The sequence below is a fragment of the Coffea arabica genome, chromosome 2c, assembly GCF_036785885.1.
Source record: "Coffea arabica cultivar ET-39 chromosome 2c, Coffea Arabica ET-39 HiFi, whole genome shotgun sequence".
NCBI lineage: Eukaryota > Viridiplantae > Streptophyta > Magnoliopsida > Gentianales > Rubiaceae > Coffea > Coffea arabica.
In genome coordinates, this window is record NC_092312.1 from 56,194,604 (window position 1) to 56,203,104 (window position 8,501).

Genomic DNA, 8,501 nt, shown 5'->3' on the forward strand with positions numbered 1-8,501 from the left:
ATCTCTCACATTTTGATTGAAACCCTAAATTTAATCATTGGAATTGGAAAATTCCTCACGTTTTCTTAAAAATTTCCTTTTATTTGAAAATTATTATTTATTAAAGCCCTACTACCCAATTGTTCAACAATAAGTGCAGATGAACCTGGAAAATAGGGTTTTACACTTCGGTTTCAAGATTTGAGCAAAATTAGGGTTTTCGCGATTTCCGCCGGATAAATTTTCGGTACTGGCCAGGGATCAATTTGGGGATTAAAAGTGACTTTTAAGTGAAAAATAATGTGTGAGTAGTAGCAATGATATAAGGATAGTGAATGGGAAGAAAAAAAAACCTAGTACGTGAGTTTTTAAGAAAAACGGCGCGAACTGGCGGGTCCCGCGCACTACCGATTGAACGCACCGCTTGACCACCATTTTTCTTACCAAACAAGCTTATTGACTTTTGCACAAAATATCTTCCTAATTTGCAGCTGGTTTGACCGAAATTATAAGGCTAGAAATGTAAGGGAAGAAAGAGAAAAATTTGTGGACAAGATTAGTCCAAGTGTTGGCCAAAAATTGTGGACACAATTAGCCTTAATCTTCTTACTTCCTTATAAGACAAGTTAAGCTCCATTTCCTTCATTTTTCTGCTCCATAACCGAAATAAGAGAGAGAGGGAAAGACCAAGAGAAAAACTTCTTCATTTCTTCTTGATTTCTAGCTACAAAGTGAGAAAACTAAGGAAATAAACCGATTAAACTCACCTTTGAGTGTTTAGTTAGTGATTTGTGGTGAAATTTTGGAAAGAGAAAGCTTGGGCTACTCTTTGTGTCCTCTATTCAAGGTAAGAGAGCTTATCTCTCTAAGTTTTGCTTTCAATTTTGTTAAATTAAGTTTAGTAGTTGATTATAGTGGTGGAATCATGGATGATTAGCATGTTTTAGAGGTTTTTCCCCAATTTATTTGATGAACTAGGGCTTATGGAAATTCTGCCCAAATTGTTGTAAGATGCTTATATGTTGCAATTGAGGTTTCATAAGGTGTTGTGGTAGTGATTAGACCAAGAAATTTAGGAAAGTTCCACTAAAAACTAAAGATTTCAGATTTCTGGAAATTCTTGCTTACATTCTGTCCGAATTTGTATCTGTGTGTTAGAGGCTGATTTGGCCTTAGGTCAAAGAAGAAAAGTTGTATAGAATGACATTTTATAGGTTCCTACAAAATTTCAGCTCAATCAGAGCAACGTAGGATGTGAAAAGTCCAAAATACCCTTACTGTTTTAAATATTTCCCAGCAGTCCGTTTCATCAGTTAAGTCCAGTGTATCACGTTTTTTGACTGGGAGTCGTACTGATTTACCTCTGGGCCAAAACATGAAAGTTGTAGTGTTCTGAAGTAGCTTTAAAATGCCTCAAAGAACACCTGAATTGGACTTTTGTACACTGAGTTATGACCATTACAGTGTTCTGCGTTTAAACAGCCGACGAATTGGTTTCTGGTTTAGTAATTCGAGAATTTGACTGAGTTACATTAGGAACTGGACTAAGTGACCTTCATGAATGTTGTAGCTCTGTGTCTTAGCTTCGAAACGGCATAGGTTTCGTTTTAATCCGATAAGCGTAACCTCGGATATGTTATTTCCGCATTTGTACGTCAAATCTGTTTTGAACTAAATTGAATTTCTGCACTTGTACTTAATACGATTCTTGTTATTATGATATTGTGAGCCTATGGAACGGCTCTTGACATGAATTGCTGATATGTATAATGTTGGGTTGTGTTTGAGAAAAACAATGAAGCCTAAAAGGCTGAAAAATTAGGTAAACACAAAGGGCATGCTGCCCGAATTTTTACTCGAGGACTAGAAAACTATATTAGCGACTTGAGTGAAGGTTAAGTACTTATTACTTGAACTAGCGAGAACCTTGGCCACTATGTTTCTTGAGTGTTATACGTTAGGACTTGGACGAACTTGTACCCTTGAGAAATGAAATAATGATTGCTCGAAGTATGTTTTCCTTGTACTTTCAACTCGCAAGACAATTTCAAGTATAAATATTACAAAGTTTTACTGTTTAAAAAGGCGAACAAGTGTTTCACGACTACTGTCCAAGTGAATTTCAATTTCTTGATTCTTATTGAACGAAACGTCTAAGTTTCGAACTCTAGTCATGTTTCAAAGTTCTCAAATTGAGTTTTATCGCAGATTTGGACTCCGAACTCGGAGTATAACCTGAAAGTGACCAGTAAAGGCACTATATCTTGTGGTGAGTGCTTTCAAATACTGAATTGCACTAGATACTTGAACTGGATACGTGACCAATATGAGTACTTGTTATATACGTGAATTGACAGGGCAAGAGTGTACTTTATCGCACTTGCCCTTACGTGATATACTTGTTTATTGATTGCAATTGACTTGATATACTTGATGTGCGCACTTCCTGGAATTCCAGAAACCCTGTGGCGAGTTACTCTAGTCGAGCCGGCAAGGGCTTGGTCGATTGGGTAACGAACCCTGGGTCTCTTATTTTGTCGAGTGGAGTGATACCTCCTCGGCTAATCGGTATACTCGAGTATTACCACCCATGTTTATTGAGGATTTTGGGCCCAGTAGGGGGTGTGAATGGTGGACGGAGAGTCGTGTAAGTGGTGCTCTACTGGATTGGTTCCTTTACTTGAAAGTTGACGGAGTGTCAACTACTACGTGATCAAGCTCCTGATGATGAATGGAAGTTGGCTCCTGAGGGCCATCCGTATCCTTATGCTTTGGATTGATTATTGCTTATTGGATTATTGTTGATTTTGAAAAACTTTTACACTCGCTCATTTTGAGATTTCTACTTGACGTGTTATTGCTCACATTTATGAACTCTTCATGCTCCTTACTTTGCTATATCGAAAACTTGTACTTATAAATAATGGTCAATTTGCTATTTGGAACCTCACTGGGCTTTTAGCTCATACCACGTTATTTGTTTTCCTTACAGGGGTACGAGCGAGGCGTGAGATATGTAAAGACTAGCGTAGTCTAGTTGTTTGACTTTTAACTTTTGACTTGTACTCGCGCTATTCCTCGAATGGAACATTTTGTATTTGGATTGTATATGTTTTGAACTAGTTTAAGTATATCGAGATTTGGTACCCTGATCTCTATCAATGTAAATTATAAGCTTGAATTGTGGATGTTATTTATGGTCCATGGATGTGTGTACGTGATTTGAGTGAGTGAGTCCTGGCGAGAGCTGGGCAGGCGGTCCGCCAAACCCTTTGGTACGCCTCAGGGGGAGGTGGGGTCGTCACAGATGGTATCAGAGCTCCTATTGAGCTCGTGCCGGGAGAGGGTTCTCGGACTGTGGGGATTGACTTGTTAAGTGTGAAACAATTGTCTATTGTTGGAGACCTTAGTTAGTTATGCCAGGTAGGAATCTCTAATATGGATGATTTACTCTTGGGACCGGCCGGCTCGAGTTGTGAATTGTCTTATTGTGGATTCTTGTACTTGGGTATCACATAGTGAAGAGCGTTAGAATAAGGGTCTGTATCTTGATTGCACTTGAGGTGAGTTTTGATGGAAAAGGTTAAAGCGTGGATGATTCTAACATTTAACCTTGTTATTGGACTGATCAAAGGGGTTTGCAGTACTTGAACTGTCTGAGACAGACTAAAATGAGCTCATTTGGGACTTGAACTTGTTTTGGCGAGTGTGCTCTTACGTACATGTAATGGACCTGATTTGATTTTTACACTTGAGTAACATGACCTATATGTGGATTTGAATTCGGTGACTGTTTGAGAATGTGAATTGCTGGGTATAGGCTAGTCGAGTGAGTTCCTATTCGTACCCGTGCTTCTTGAACTTGAAGTAATTGAATCTACTTTTGAACTTATATGTTTGAACCCTGTTTTGACCTTGCTTTTGAACTTATTCGTATTTGTGTGACTGTAGACCAGCTACTACTCCTCTGTAGCGGTTGAACTAAAACTCTCTGGTGAGGCTTTGCCTGTTGTGTTTCCAAGCACCGCCAGGGGTAAAATTTTCGACTTGAGGCTAAGCCATGTTCTAAACTTTTCGAATATCTGAGACTTTACTTTCAACTCAGGGCTAGTTATGTGAATTGAGCCCTTTTTGCATGTTCTATTTGGTTATTTCTTAGCTTTTTGCTAAATGATAAGGTCATATAGAAGGGATTGGAGTGATTTCTAGTACCTGACTGACTTTGAACGACTCTTAGTACCCGTTGGAATTTCGAGGGCGAAATTCTTTTAAGGAGGGGAGATTGTAACATCCCGAATATTAGGAGGTTGTTTGTGAAGAAAATATTAAAGTATATTTCTTCGGGTTTGATTTAAAACCTTATTTTGTTTTAAAAGACTAGAAACCCTAATATTTTAGTCAAAAACCCTAGTTTACTTGTGACTAACCGGTTCTCTTAAATCTCTCACATTTTGATTGAAACCCTAAATTTAATCATTGGAATTGGAAAATTCCTCACGTTTTCTTAAAAATTTCCTTTTATTTGAAAATTATTATTTATTAAAGCCCTACTACCCAATTGTTCAACAATAAGTGCAGATGAACCTGGAAAATAGGGTTTTACACTTCGGTTTCAAGATTTGAGCAAAATTAGGGTTTTCGCGATTTCCGCCGGATAAATTTTCGGTACTGGCCAGGGATCAATTTGGGGATTAAAAGTGACTTTTAAGTGAAAAATAATGTGTGAGTAGTAGCAATGATATAAGGATAGTGAATGGGAAGAAAAAAAAAACCTAGTACGTGAGTTTTTAAGAAAAACGGCGCGAACTGGCGGGTCCCGCGCACTACCGATTGAACGCACCGCTTGACCACCATTTTTCTTACCAAACAAGCTTATTGACTTTTGCACAAAATATCTTCCTAATTTGCAGCTGGTTTGACCGAAATTATAAGGCTAGAAATGTAAGGGAAGAAAGAGAAAAATTTGTGGACAAGATTAGTCCAAGTGTTGGCCAAAAATTGTGGACACAATTAGCCTTAATCTTCTTACTTCCTTATAAGACAAGTTAAGCTCCATTTCCTTCATTTTTCTGCTCCATAACCGAAATAAGAGAGAGAGGGAAAGACCAAGAGAAAAACTTCTTCATTTCTTCTTGATTTCTAGCTACAAAGTGAGAAAACTAAGGAAATAAACCGATTAAACTCACCTTTGAGTGTTTAGTTAGTGATTTGTGGTGAAATTTTGGAAAGAGAAAGCTTGGGCTACTCTTTGTGTCCTCTATTCAAGGTAAGAGAGCTTATCTCTCTAAGTTTTGCTTTCAATTTTGTTAAATTAAGTTTAGTAGTTGATTATAGTGGTGGAATCATGGATGATTAGCATGTTTTAGAGGTTTTTCCCCAATTTATTTGATGAACTAGGGCTTATGGAAATTCTGCCCAAATTGTTGTAAGATGCTTATATGTTGCAATTGAGGTTTCATAAGGTGTTGTGGTAGTGATTAGACCAAGAAATTTAGGAAAGTTCCACTAAAAACTAAAGATTTCAGATTTCTGGAAATTCTTGCTTACATTCTGTCCGAATTTGTATCTGTGTGTTAGAGGCTGATTTGGCCTTAGGTCAAAGAAGAAAAGTTGTATAGAATGACATTTTATAGGTTCCTACAAAATTTCAGCTCAATCAGAGCAACGTAGGATGTGAAAAGTCCAAAATACCCTTACTGTTTTAAATATTTCCCAGCAGTCCGTTTCATCAGTTAAGTCCAGTGTATCACGTTTTTTGACTGGGAGTCGTACTGATTTACCTCTGGGCCAAAACATGAAAGTTGTAGTGTTCTGAAGTAGCTTTAAAATGCCTCAAAGAACACCTGAATTGGACTTTTGTACACTGAGTTATGACCATTACAGTGTTCTGCGTTTAAACAGCCGACGAATTGGTTTCTGGTTTAGTAATTCGAGAATTTGACTGAGTTACATTAGGAACTGGACTAAGTGACCTTCATGAATGTTGTAGCTCTGTGTCTTAGCTTCGAAACGGCATAGGTTTCGTTTTAATCCGATAAGCGTAACCTCGGATATGTTATTTCCGCATTTGTACGTCAAATCTGTTTTGAACTAAATTGAATTTCTGCACTTGTACTTAATACGATTCTTGTTATTATGATATTGTGAGCCTATGGAACGGCTCTTGACATGAATTGCTGATATGTATAATGTTGGGTTGTGTTTGAGAAAAACAATGAAGCCTAAAAGGCTGAAAAATTAGGTAAACACAAAGGGCATGCTGCCCGAATTTTTACTCGAGGACTAGAAAACTATATTAGCGACTTGAGTGAAGGTTAAGTACTTATTACTTGAACTAGCGAGAACCTTGGCCACTATGTTTCTTGAGTGTTATACGTTAGGACTTGGACGAACTTGTACCCTTGAGAAATGAAATAATGATTGCTCGAAGTATGTTTTCCTTGTACTTTCAACTCGCAAGACAATTTCAAGTATAAATATTACAAAGTTTTACTGTTTAAAAAGGCGAGCAAGTGTTTCACGACTACTGTCCAAGTGAATTTCAATTTCTTGATTCTTATTGAACGAAACGTCTAAGTTTCGAACTCTAGTCATGTTTCAAAGTTCTCAAATTGAGTTTTATCGCAGATTTGGACTCCGAACTCGGAGTATAACCTGAAAGTGACCAGTAAAGGCACTATATCTTGTGGTGAGTGCTTTCAAATACTGAATTGCACTAGATACTTGAACTGGATACGTGACCAATATGAGTACTTGTTATATACGTGAATTGACAGGGCAAGAGTGTACTTTATCGCACTTGCCCTTACGTGATATACTTGTTTATTGATTGCAATTGACTTGATATACTTGATGTGCGCACTTCCTGGAATTCCAGAAACCCTGTGGCGAGTTACTCTAGTCGAGCCGGCAAGGGCTTGGTCGATTGGGTAACGAACCCTGGGTCTCTTATTTTGTCGAGTGGAGTGATACCTCCTCGGCTAATCGGTATACTCGAGTATTACCACCCATGTTTATTGAGGATTTTGGGCCCAGTAGGGGGTGTGAATGGTGGACGGAGAGTCGTGTAAGTGGTGCTCTACTGGATTGGTTCCTTTACTTGAAAGTTGACGGAGTGTCAACTACTACGTGATCAAGCTCCTGATGATGAATGGAAGTTGGCTCCTGAGGGCCATCCGTATCCTTATGCTTTGGATTGATTATTGCTTATTGGATTATTGTTGATTTTGAAAAACTTTTACACTCGCTCATTTTGAGATTTCTACTTGACGTGTTATTGCTCACATTTATGAACTCTTCATGCTCCTTACTTTGCTATATCGAAAACTTGTACTTATAAATAATGGTCAATTTGCTATTTGGAACCTCACTGGGCTTTTAGCTCATACCACGTTATTTGTTTTCCTTACAGGGGTACGAGCGAGGCGTGAGATATGTAAAGACTAGCGTAGTCTAGTTGTTTGACTTTTAACTTTTGACTTGTACTCGCGCTATTCCTCGAATGGAACATTTTGTATTTGGATTGTATATGTTTTGAACTAGTTTAAGTATATCGAGATTTTGTACCCTGATCTCTATCAATGTAAATTATAAGCTTGAATTGTGGATGTTATTTATGGTCCATGGATGTGTGTACGTGATTTGAGTGAGTGAGTCCTGGCGAGAGCTGGGCAGGCGGTCCGCCAAACCCTTTGGTACGCCTCAGGGGGAGGTGGGGTCGTCACAGAGAAAGCTTGGGCTACTCTTAGTGAACTCTAGTCAAGGTAAGAAAGCTTATCTCTCCAAGTTTTACTTTCAATCTTGTTAAATTAAGCTTAGCAACTTGATTTTGTGGTGGAATCATGGATATTATCTTGTTTTGGAAGTTTTCCCCAATTTATATGATGAACTAGGGCTTGATGAATTTCTGCCCAATTTGTTGTATGAAGTATATATGTTGAAATTAAGGTTATAAGAGAGGCTTTGGTAGTGATTAGACCAAGAAATTAAGGAAAGTTCCACTAAAAACTAGAAATTCCAGAATCTGGAAATTTTTCCCAACATTCTGTCCGAATTTGAATCCCTATGTTAGAGGCCGAATTAGCCTTAGGTCAAAGAAGGAAAGTTGTAGAGAATGTTATTTTATAGGAACCTACTCAATCGGAGCAACGTAGGATGTGAAAAGTCCAAAATACCCTTACTATTTTAAGTATTTCCCAAGCAGTCCGTGTGATCAGTTAAGTCCAGTTTATCACGTTTTTCGACTAGGATCCATTCTGATTTAGCTTTTTGCCAAAACATGAAAGTTGTATTATTCTGAATTAGCTTTCAAATACCTCTAAGAACACCTGATTCGGACTTGTGTACTCTGAGATATGTCCATTACAGTGTTCTGCATTTAAACAGCCGACGAATTGGTTTCTGGTTTAGTAATTTGAGAATTGGACTAAGTTACATTAGGAACTGGACTAAGTGACCTTCATGAATGTTGTAGCTCTGTGTCTTAGCTTCGAAACGGCATAGGTTTCCTCTCAATCTGATAA

General features: G+C 38.0%; 2 long non-coding RNA genes across 2 annotated transcripts; both read left to right on the forward strand.

The window, feature by feature from the left end:
* Positions 1 to 566: 566 nt before the first annotated feature.
* On the forward strand, positions 567 to 3,160 carry LOC140035996 (uncharacterized). Its single transcript, XR_011839889.1, has 3 exons — positions 567 to 826; positions 2,188 to 2,248; positions 2,972 to 3,160. It is a non-coding gene; the product is annotated as an uncharacterized lncRNA (long non-coding RNA).
* A 1,825-nt stretch (positions 3,161 to 4,985) lies between these two features.
* On the forward strand, positions 4,986 to 7,579 carry LOC140035997 (uncharacterized). The gene is made up of 3 exons (XR_011839890.1): positions 4,986 to 5,245; positions 6,607 to 6,667; positions 7,391 to 7,579. It is a non-coding gene; the product is annotated as an uncharacterized lncRNA (long non-coding RNA).
* The last annotated feature ends 922 nt before the right edge of the window (positions 7,580 to 8,501 follow it).